General features: G+C 35.4%; 1 protein-coding gene across 24 annotated transcripts in view; it reads right to left on the reverse strand.

The window, feature by feature from the left end:
• Window positions 1-12,844, reverse strand: part of SOX6 (SRY-box transcription factor 6) — a 552,718-nt gene that overhangs the window by 59,764 nt on the left and 480,110 nt on the right. The window lies entirely within an intron of this gene.

Below are 12,844 nucleotides of genomic sequence, written 5' to 3' on the forward strand. Positions count from 1 at the left end.
AAGACTAAATCTTCTTTTCACTGATTAAATTAAATTCATGTCCAAATTTATGAGTAAAATTTTAGTTTTCCATAGCTGAAATGACCAGAAGAATAGCAAAAGAAAAAAAAATGCTAAACGGCTGACCAGCCTTCTTGCCTACACCTGGACTAGCATATTAAAATTTGTAATTTATATTCAAGTTGTGGATTGTTTTCTTTTTGGTAATATGATATGAAGGGCAGAGTTATTAGGTCACTTAAGCCAAATAAACATACGAGTTTTAATATAATTATAATCTATTTAAGTACTGTTTGGTTTAAAATATTAGTTTTCCCTTGAAGACCAGCTAATAGAGTTATAGTACTCACCCTTTGTACTCTTAGTTGTTTTAAAATTTGTTGCCCATTGTTCTAAACAATCACATACTTTTCTTTCTGGATAAACCGATTTGACTGCAAGACTCAAGCTATACTTTGGTATAGTTTCACTTGAAGATAAATCGGTATCTTCAAATATCACCTATAGATCATTTTTATCTCAGGTTACCTTTTAAAAAATGATATGATTATAGAAATTATTCTGGAAAGCCAGTTTGTACAAAACCAGGTGAAATTCATTAACTCACACAGTGTTGTGATCTCACTGTATTGTGCTGATCAGTAAACCCATCTACATTTAGCTAATTCTTAGTCCTCAGCTAATTCTTTGAGAAAAAAAATAAATAAATGTTTCCTATACACTCCAGAGATATTTAGTACAACAGACCTGATTTACTTCAAATAGATTTCACTTCCTTTCTACATCCTCTCCTTCCCACCACCACCCACAAAGTTGATAAACAAAAAATTGTTTTATTTATGGAAAAAAAGTGATGACATGCTACTTATTTATGCTATCAGCCTAAGGCAACTTTGAGCTCTCCCCAATCCAATGCAACAGGAGGCAGGAGAGAAACAACATAAAACTTTCCCTCCCAGCAGAAATCACTGACTCCGCTACCCTGCTCTTCACACAGTAAAAATGGCCTATACTTAGTCTCACTAACCACCAGCATCTTAAAAACTGTGAAGCTGTGAAGTCCTTCTACATACTTATGTCATTTGTAAGCCATAATTATTATAATTTTACAGAATTGATTGAGGCTCAGTAAGAGTAGAGACTTTCCCGAGATCACACAGATAGTAAGAGTCAGAGATAGACCTAGAAGACAGGTTTCCAGTTGAAACCCAAGCTGAATTCCTTCTACTCTTCCACAGCTTAACTTAATGAGTTTTTTTAAAATTATTTATTTAAATTGGTTTCAAGTATACAGTACATTGGTTAGGCATCTATATAGTTTATAAAATGATCTCCCCAGTTGCTCCCTCCCTCCCCTGGCCCTCCACCTAGCCATCCTATTAATGCTAACTGCTTTCCCTCTGCCGTACTCCCCATCCCCGTGACCAATTATCAGCTACTGATTTGTACTTCTTTAACCTTTCACCCCATTCTCCCAGCCTTAACTCAGTATTAGGTACAGGTCATGAAATCAGGAAGATCAAGATCCAAGCTAGTTTCCAAAGCCTTATAAGTCGGTATTTTTTATAAATTTAACTTCTGGAGGAAGCTGTTCAGGTCTAAGACCTGAACTTTACTGCATTTCCATTTAAATAAATAAAGCAGCATTAGATTCTGAATAAATTTGGACTGGTTGTCTCTCTGACAACCGCCCCCCCAACCCCCCGCCCGTCCCGCCCAGGCTATGCACAAGATTGCAGTGAGAATGGAAGATGAGAAGTCAAAGAGGGAGAGAAGGAAGGAAAGAAAAAGAGAGAAGAGGAAGGGTAAGGGAGAAGATGGGAGAGTGGAGAGAGATGGGGAGCTGGGTAAGGAGGAGGTCAGGGAGAGAGAAAGAAAAAAAGAGAGAAATATACTCTAATACATAAGGAAGCAGAGAAAGAGAAGTGCAGACTGCCAAAACCTGACCAACAACCTCCAGAACAGAAGACAGGAGAAACTGGCATGAGGCAGAGTACCAGAACGGCTAAAAGACAATTCAAAGTTCTTCTAACTGAGGTCTAATAAGAAGCAACTCTCTCCCATAATGTGAATTTCTTCTGTCTGAGGGAGGCCAGATACACACTCAAGCATGGACAGACTCAAAAGAAAATAAATTTTTATCCATATAAGAGTAACTACTTTTTCTAATGTCTGGTCTCTAGCCACAAGCAAGCAATCAACGAATAATGACTAAGCATTTTAGGCTCAGTGTTAAGAGTAAGATATGGGCTCTTGCTTCAAGTTCCCAATAATAATAATCTAAGTGTGTGGTGCAGTGGAAAATATAGAATTTACATAGAGAAGAGCTGGTATTTGAACCTAGAGTTGGCTCCATGATTCACGGTGTTTTTGTTTTTTAATTTGTAATGAAGGATAATAATAGATAACAATAATCTCTCTCATAATATATTTATAAAATCAAACTAGAGTTTTATATAAAAGTATTTATCAACCACAAATGCCTATAAATTAAGGTGAATTATTTCAAATTTTAATTTGGATTTACAATCCTATACCACGCTGGCATTACTCCCACTGAGAAGAGAATCACTTAGCAGTTGAGTTCACTACAATGTTTCTTTAGAGAGGATGTTTGCCTTCTTGTCTTCATTTTACAGATGGGAAACATGAAATTAATTTTAATATTAACATCTGCAATATTAACATAGGCAAGAGGACCACAAACTTACTGTTTCTCTTTTAATAAAATTTACGCTGACTCTCAATACAGGAAGAAAACAATTTTGGAGTGATCTTCTTCATTAAAAATGATGGAAAACTCACAGCCTAGAAAGTTTAGGGAACTAAAGCTACTGAGCAGTATATTTTACAAAATGTCCTTTGTGTTATTTCAGAACCATTTATAAAAATATATAAAGGACAAATCAGGATTGCACCAAAAATATAAGCAAGCATTTCCATCCATAGTAGGAAGACAACACTTTGGGAAATTCTAACCTTAGTTGCAAATGTCAAAGATTGCAAACTAGATCTTAGCTAAAAGTGAACTTCTTCCAGAGTACTCCCAATGGCATATTTTTGATAACCAGATTTAAGACAATGCTAAGAAGGAAACAATGATGGAAAGAATGCATAAAGTACATCTATGTCCAGAGCTTTCATATATATTCTCCATTCCCAGCCTTGTGCCTACATGGTAAAAATGAAAATAATCAAGTGTATTAATACCTAACTCCACAAAGAGAAGAGAGTACAATACATACGAAGATACTTACACAGACACATGTACAAACATTGTTACAGAGACCCATACATACCTAGATCAACACATACAGACATACTGACACAGGGATTCAGAGAACGATATAGACACGGACCCACAGACATACTTACAGACATACAAACCCAGACAGACAGCCACACATTCGAATAGACACACAGACACAAAGAGATACTGACAAATACACTGGCACACTCACAAATACATACAGTCAGACAGACACACAGCTGACATCCACTCCCACAACTATAAATAGACTAATGGGCAGACAGACAGACACACATATGCACGCATGTACACAGGTAGCAAGTACACACACAGTCGGACTCAGAGACAGAAAGTTTATGCACAGGGAGTAAAGATTCACACAGACAGATATGCATAAAAACTCACACACAGATTTATACTCATAATGAGAAAGACACACATAAGCATTCAGAGATGCACACACACGGATGCACAACTCATGCACATAAACACACACACACACGTAGAATCATAGTTAACGTGTGATCTATACTTGTATTCAGGGCTCACCAGAACCCGTGGGCAGAGGTTAGCACTCGGGAGGAGAGTGAAGTCTGTCTGCTATTGTAGAAAGAATGTGAGATTTGAAAATAAGGAGTTTGAAGAGCCTCAACTTTGATACTACCTGTGTGAATGTAAGTAAACGACTCGAGCTCTTTGAACCTCATCTTCATCAGTAGAAGAAGAATGATAAAAATTCTGACTCTAAGAATGGCTTTTGCGATTAAGTGTGATAATAAATCTTGAAAAATGTTTTTCAAACAATTAAAAAGACTGATAAATCAGTGATTGTTATGTCCCTAAAACTGCAACTGGCAAAGAAAGCTCTTAGGAAGAGCAAAAGTTATTATTCTCCACATCTATAAAAGCTTAAGCAAATCTTAAACAAATGAACAAAAAAATTCAGCTCTAAGAAACTAAACTATCACATAAAATATAAGTACAGAAAATTCTGTTACTGGCATTAACTTAAATTAGCCAATATTCCATTGAGTGCCTACTGTGTGTCAGGCATGTTGGAAAAATGCAATGTTCCATTTAACCAAATATTCTGATTAGTCAAGTAATCACATATAATATCACAGTTAGCATCATTATTGGTAAAGATTATAATATAATACAAGCAGCACTAAGACTGATTTTAGCACTTTGAGACCATATGATACTTCAAAGTCACCATAATAAACATCTTAGGAGTAACTTATGATTCTGTAAGAATGGAAATCAACCGAGAGATTTTTATAGAGTCTCCAGACATTCAAGGAAAGAGGAGAAATTATCAGGGCCCTGACTCCCAGGGCAAAGGTCCCTGAAGAAAGCCTTCAGGATGTACGGAAGCCAACATCTCGAAATGGGATGCCAGAATCCCCAGAAAGTCCACACAGTTTTCAGACAAAACACCTTCCTCCTAGCTTAGGGAAATCCAAGTGGGTCCTGTTCCCCAAAGGCAAGCAAATAGTAAAATAATACAATGTGTTTTCAACTGTACGTTTCTTTGAGAAGTCTAAAAATAAAAATCTATACAGACTGTTAGACATAGGAGGAGGTATTTTGCCTCAAAGAACTTTCTGAAAATTTAGGAAAATAGTTTACAATCTACTCAGCCTCTCTAAAGCCGTATGTTAAACCGAATACAACTTTGTTCAAGTTTTACTTGATTTTTTAAAAAAATATAATTTGTCATTTAAATAATCTCATTCTTCTCTTTAAAACTGTAATCAAATGACTTCAAACTTAATATTTTGTTTCAATTTAGAATCATAATTATATTTCTCTTTAAAGTGCATTTTTTAAAATAAGTGAAAAATTCCTGATAACATATGTTTTAAATTTTCTATAACTCAGATATTTTTAAATTATATAGTATATTGAGTGGCCGTGTAGGTGGAACTGATTTAATTTGGAGGTTGAGAATTCTTCTAGAATATTTAATAAATTTTCTTATGCAGGGTGATACAGCCTTAAGCCATTTGACACTAAATTTGTAACATACCCTTTCTCTGCATAATAGTTGTTTTTCTGCTGAAAAAGTCTGCGTCTGTGACAATAGGACAGGTTCTAAACTCAGGAAGGGTAGGGTTGCAAAATGATCAAAGGCAGATTTAAATAAATTTCAAATAAAGCTTCCCATACAGAAATGCTCTTGGAAATCCTACGTAAGAGAAAGGCATGGATTTTTTTTTAAAAGGCGTAGTCCTAGAAATTTGTCTTATAGTTTCCTGATTAATTTTCCAACAACTGAGAAGCTGTATTATTATTCACAGACGCGAATGCTGAGGCTCAGAGAGGTCACAGAGCTAGTGAGTGATAGAACCAGAATCTGAAGTCCAGGTCAGTCTGACTCCAAAACACAGATTCTTTTCACATTTACAAATTTCTCTAAAGGTTTCTCCTATTTTTTTCTTCTTAAAATAAAGTTCAGATTAAATGTGTCCCATCCATAAACACCATTAACAGCTCACAATTATCTATAAAAATAAACCTGAACTAGCCACAGCAATGATCTATTGCATACTCCTCCTCTACTGATTATAAGTCGGGCAGTGGACAAGGCCTGGTACATGGATTATTTTATTAAATAATCACTGCTTGTGCTTAGAAACTATGAATATGCTCATTTCTTAGAGAAACTTGGACAGTCTTGACTTCAAATCTTCTGCTCTTACCCACAACCTTAATCAAGTGAAGCTAGAAACAAAGAAAGGAATGGGGAGAAGAGTGGGCAGAGGGAGGATCCGAAGAAGGGGGAGGAAGGGAGAGAGAGGGAAGGAGGGAAGAAGTAGAAGGAAAGGAGAGTGGGGAGAGAGGGAGACAGAGAGACAGTGAGAGAGACAGAGAGAGAAGAGAGAACAGAGAAAGAGGAAGGAAGGGAGGAAATATTTATTATGAGGTATTAATGTAGTAAATAGTAAAGCCAGGATTTAACCCTGGTTACTATTTCACTACACCTATCCAATACTGTGCTTTGTATATAGTAAGGACTTAGTTAAAATGGAAGGGGATTGAAAAAAACGTGTGTTCATGGGATAGAAGAAAAATGCACTGTCAGTCACATGACTCTAAGCCAAAGAAAGCTAGGTAAAAATAGATGGGTCTAAAAGGTAAGTGAGAAGGTCTGTTAAGAAAATCCCTGCAAATTATCATAGTTCTCGAACTAAATATTATAGAAACATTATGGAGTATGTCTCAAGCTTTTATGAGGACCCATAGGAGAAGACGCATGTTTCTCCTGAGAAACTGTTCTACTCATACAGCAGAAATACTTGTGACACATTTCCTTTTGCTTGGTTACCAGGAAGCTCACAATCATCTCTAACAATCATGTAAATATGTCTGACAAAAATTTTTGTGCACTTATCTTATCCCAGCTTTAATTAATTTATCTTATTTTCCTACTTTTAATTTTTCTTTCCCACTATTTCCTCTCTATTCAGTTTTCACCTTGTTTTAGTATATGTATCACTGCAAATCACCTAAAACTGTTCATATATGAAGGTAAGGTATAAATTTAAGTAATATAATTTAATTAACGGTTTTCTCCTTAATTCAAATAGAACAAAACCAATAACCATTTCTAAATGTTTACACTGATCAGTGAAGGCTGTTCTTAAGGTAGAGACAATTAAAACCCACACTGCATGTGTACGCACCGCATGATCTAGAAGAGCATGTGTGCAAAGTGTCCCCCCGCCAATCTCAAAGGCCCTTTCAGAGGGTCCACTAGACCAAAAATATTTTCATAATAATACTAAGACATTATTTGCCTTTTTCATTCCTCTTCGTTTACAAGCTACATGGCCTTGTGATACAGCAAAAGATTGAATGCAGATGCAGATAACGAGAATCAAGCTGTCTTCCTTCTACTTAGCCAGACATCGAAGAGATTTAGAAAAACATATAACGAAGCCTTTCTTCTTACTAATTTTTTTTTATTTTAAAGACTATACCTAATACTCAAAACTTTTATTTATATTAACATGTAATGGGTGTATTATTGTTATTTTCATATAACTACATAAATATTTTTAATTCTTCAGATTCATTATCTCATATGATAAATACTGATAGATGTGCTCCATATAAATAAAAACTCATTGGGTTTTTAATAATTTTTAAGAGTGTAAAGGGGCCCAGAGTTGTGAACAACTGATCTAGAAAGATTAAGAGATCAGATCTGGAAAGATTAAGGGTTAGAAAGTACCTGCCACAGTAGGAGGTTAGGTCTATAAAGTCCTTATTAGTAGTAAATTAGTTTCATATGTGCCCAAACCAACACCTCTTTATGGAAAGTTATTAACTGTGATGTATCAAATTTTAACCCTTCTACTGGGAGATCCATTCACTGGGCATAGAATTTTGATATAAGACACTTGTAAACAAAACTAAAACTTTTATATTTGCTCTATCCCCCACCCCTATTCCTAGGAAGTATCTTGAACCTGGTAAACATATAAATTCTCACCATTCTTTCCATTTAACGTGCAGAGAAGAAAGGAACCAAACAAGTTTGTTGTTGGTTTTTATGAATTAGATCTTAAACTTGTAGCTAGGCAACGAATCAAGTAGTCCTGACAACAGAAATAAAAAGAACTTAATGATTATATTCAGCCAGTAGCCTATACACAGCACTGCATAGTTGCCAATGTTATTGGTTCAAATGTAAAATCTAAAATTAATAAAACTTACATTTTTAAATAATTTTATAGCATTTTGATCTGCGTATCCTGTTTTAGAAAAACACTATCACAAGTAAAAATATAGCTATCTCTTTCAAAGAAATGTGTGTGTAGCATGTATAACTCGGTAGACCTCTTTATTTCATGAATTTAGCATTCACTTCATTAAAATTGATGTTTGAAACTCAGATGTAGGTCTTCTTTTAGATTTTAAGTAAAATCGCCCTGTGTATCTCGCAGAGATGTAGAGAACAGATGAGATGTTAGAGGAAATGTTGGAATACAGTAATCTAGACCTGGTCTTAGTTTCCTAAGCTGTAAAACAAGGATAGTATTATATCCCTGAATTTGGAAAGGTTCAAGAGAGACAATATATGTGATAACATTTTTGAAACGCAGAAGCACTATAAAAATATTTCTTATCATGATGTGAGAAGTACTACATAAATGTTCTTTAAAAACCAACCGCTGCTCTGCTTTGCAAATGAAGATGTTAAAATTAGATTTTTTTTTTTTTTTTGCTTACTGTAATATGTCCACATCCCTCTCAGGACAAGTTGTTGTTATCTTGGGAACAGGATGACATAGAAAAAAAGCGCTGCAGCTGAACACGTTAGTCAAATGCTCACAAAAAAATAACCATTCTGATTAATCGGCACTAGGTGCTCCTTTAGAAACAACAAAACCTCACTAGTCATTCCAAACACACTTCGCTAAATAATTTTTTCACAATCCCCTTTCATTTATTATACGGCTACATTGATCATCTGTTTGAACTTATCCTGTCATGCAACAATGAATTATCTGAATCAATTGTATAAATAACAGGGGGCTGTGCCAATTGACATCATGAAATAGAAGACGTCCAGCATGTTTTCTGTTTCTAGTAAAAGGGGGCAGTATTACATCAGTGTAATACCGATGTACTATTCTGATATTTTTGCAGAGTATGGTGAGGAGCAAGAATCTACACTTGTGGAAAAGGAACAACTGATTTTTTTTTTTTAATAAATAGAAACAAGCTTATAATGTGTCCAAGTGAGTAGATTATTATTTTCCTATTTACTTGACTGAAAAAGTATCATTTTGGCATGAAAAATGCATATAGTTATCCAAAATCAGGTTAAGTATTTTCAAAAATCATAGATTGAAATTCTAACTTTCTGGAAATACATTGAAGTCTACATTAAATTAGTAGGGACAACAGCTCCCTAGCACACTAATATAATCAAATTTGAACATTATAATGTAGGCTGTGGCCCGATCTTAGCAGGTAGCTAGTATACGCCGGTCATTCAAAGAATGAAAAAGAAAAATGCATATCTTCATTTTGTCAAAAGGTGCCTATTAGCTTCTTACTAACCTTCTATTCTATCCCAAGACATTTTGGCCCCAAGAAGCAATAGATTAATCCATTTATCATTGGACAGAATCAAAGAGTGAAAATTCAACAAAATTAACAACAGATTTGGCAACCTGTCTGAGATCTTAAAGAGAAAAAGGACCTAACATTAATGGAGCATCTCCTATGCCAAATAAGTGCTCTACATATGTTTTCCCTCAAAACAATCCTTCAGGGAAAGGATAATTATCTCTATTTTATAGATATGTTCATTGAAACTCACAGAGGTTAAGTAACTTACTTAAATAACAGAAAACAGCACAGGCTACTTCCAAGGTTAACCCTAGAAACTGAGACCCAGGATTAATCAACTCCAAAACCCATGCCATGTGGCCTCTAATTCCATTACTCCTCCAGGTCTAGCCATTACTTCTGTATTTTCATCTATATTAGCATCATTCAACCTTCTGTTTCCTGACTGGTTGCTTTTCAGTGCCAGAACCAATGGACATCATGCAAGGGAACAATGTCCTACCCAGACAGAAGGTGAGAATCACATAGGAAGCAGAGGGCTCAATGTTTTTCTGCTTCATAGTTTTTATTTTTACCCTATCTTATTCCATCACAGGGTTGAAATTTCAGTATAAAAAGTAATTTGGTATGTAATAGGTTTAAAGACCTCATAGAAAATGAATTAATCTGGTATTATTCCATGAGCAGAAATACTATTCACTGAGAATTAGGAAAGCTGAGATTTAGTTCCTGTTCTGTCATGAACCCACCATGTAACCATGGATGTCATTTTCTTTCTGTAGGTCTGTTTTTCCCATCTGTGAATTGAAGCAATTAGACCAGAACAATTATAATGCGCCCTCCCTCCAACACCCTATTCTTTCACTCTACAATTTTATCCCATGAATATACTTCAGAGGCATGTAGATATAATAATAGTGTCCATGGTGGCTCACTTTGCCACCCAATGAGGTCAAGCATTTTTCTTAAGAGATTCTCCCAAGATAAGGGTGATGACAGTTCAGGCTATATATATATGGATGTGTGATCTGCCTATTTATGGCCAATTCTGATCAGAAGATGATCTATTGGCTCCTCAAGAGGATTAAGATGAGCAAAATAACTGGATTCCCAAGTTACATAATACCTATGCAGGAACATGCTGTAATCCATCACCATGTGAGCATTCAACCACCAAGAAGGTCGGAAAAGTTACAGAACATATTTTAAGACTCAGAAGGCCTACTCTGCTTTGCCTCTCTTCTAGCTTAGCTCTACGGATATTTAGAAGCATCCTATTTTAAATCCTCTGTGTATTGTCATGACCGAAATTATATCATGGAGATGTCAAAACAACTAAATTTGGTAAGCTATTAGCCTACAATATCACCAAACTGTACTGGTATTAAGGGTTGGAGATGATTGGCGTTTTTGGTGTGGAAAGTTAAAACCCAGGGCTGTAACTCAGACTTCTGCTGGCAGGACACTCACAATCTATGCACAGAAGCTATGTTGAAATGATGGAGCATAACAGCTCCCAAGGTGCCGTTACAGTCTATTGTCCCTACAATCTATATATTTAACAGACCCTAACCATCCTGTGACACAGCCGACCAGAACAACTCCATTGGTGCCGTTCTGGCTGATCGGGTTAACAATGTTTCATTTTAAAGCACCAGAATAGGAATCTACCCAATAAAGTGAAATATTCATAAACATGTATTCATATGGATGTACATGAGATTTCATATGTGTTAACAAAGACATAAGCACCTCACGCCTGTGCAGTGTTTGCCCACATTTATGATATATACAAAGCATGTCTTATATACATCTAAGATTACTAAACATCACATAAACACTCTACAGTAGACATTGTGATGCATTGCTCAGATCCCCCTTTAGAACTGAAAGATTTATTCCCTCAGCTGCAAGGGAGGTTGTCAGTAGTTCACCCTCAGCTGTTGGCATTGCCTCGGCTAAAGAGATTAACCTCATCCAAGGTCATGTCCCCTTCCCAGGGTAGTCCTCATCCAAAAACTGGTTGACACATATGTATAAAAGCTCACCCCCTCTCCCCAACTAAGACTTCAGACAGGTTGTCAATTCTGGGACAATTCTGAATGGCCATGCAGCCTCAAAGCTTCCTGTGGAGTTGGCTGAAGTCTTGTCCAATCCTGCTCCCATCCTGTCCCTTCCCTTCCACAGCAGCAATCCGAAAGAGCCCTCCCCAGTAAATCTGCTTGTTAATCTCCATCTCATCATCTGCTTCTTAGGAAACCCAAATCTGTGGCATATGACTTTGTAAAGAATGTTCCAAAAAAGAAAATGACCAGGTAAACTTAATAAATTATAAGGTTTTATGATAGCAACACTGTGAAAAATTCTCTAAAACTATATTATAGGTTATAAGAACAAACTCATAAATCTAATTTATGGATCCTTATATTTAAAAAAAAACCTGAGATAATTCCAAAGTGGACAGTTTTTGAAGACAATTAAACTGAATTTGTCATAAAACCATTTCATCAATCTTACTGCACATTATGTATTTACTCTCTTTGACCTCAAGAAAAATCTGATCCTCAGAAGAGAAACTAGTGTACTATGGACCCTCATAAAATTAAGATGGATATTTTGATCATAAGAGAGCCAAAGCTACCATCACAGGGGTCCTTTAATATTGTTCTTGATTTACTCTTCTGGATGCAACTAATAAATATTGACTCTAGAAACAACAAAGCCTACAAAACCACAAAATATATGTTTCAAACAGTGACAGTATTTGGGAAGGAGATAATGTTAAGGAGAGCTTATGAACACAATATCCCTGAATATAATGGATTTTTCCAGTGCTCCAAATTCAACTTCACGAAAGTCATTACCGAGACAACAAACAACATTCTTTTTAACTAGGAAACCAAGATTTTTCTGGTTCTGTAGAAACCACTTTGCTGCTTACCATCAGGGGCTCAGTTATATTCAGTTATATTTAGGTCGTTTCCATTTATTATCATTATTTTCAATCTTAACCTAATCTCTCATTTGTATATATCCCTTCTATCATAATGCAAAAAAAAAAAAAAGCATTATTATTTCAGAACCTCAGACTTCTTCTCCCCAAACGAATTAAGTAAAATCAATGAGAAATACTTAAAACTAACTGTATTATTTGAAATTAATAGCATCTTAAGTTTGAACTTCAACTCCAACTGATAATACAAATTCAATAATCCAGAGTCACATTGACAGACTAATTCACTGCTTGAAGCAAGGTGTATCTAGTACCAAGTTACTATTAGGTTTAGTGAACATAGATCAGGATGCTGCTATTCTAAGCCTGCTTAATATGACAAAGGGGCTTCACTGAAAGAGTTGCTGCAACAATATTGAATGTGTTTTCACTTCTCCCCAAAACTCAATGGCATATTTTAAATATTCTCCATGTTAATATTCTAAACAACAATTTCTAGATGTATTTTTCAAAGAAATATTTCATTCATAACATTCATTAAAGGCTAATAA

This window comes from Rousettus aegyptiacus, unplaced genomic scaffold, assembly GCF_014176215.1.
Source record: "Rousettus aegyptiacus isolate mRouAeg1 unplaced genomic scaffold, mRouAeg1.p scaffold_m13_p_5, whole genome shotgun sequence".
Lineage (NCBI taxonomy): Eukaryota > Metazoa > Chordata > Mammalia > Chiroptera > Pteropodidae > Rousettus > Rousettus aegyptiacus.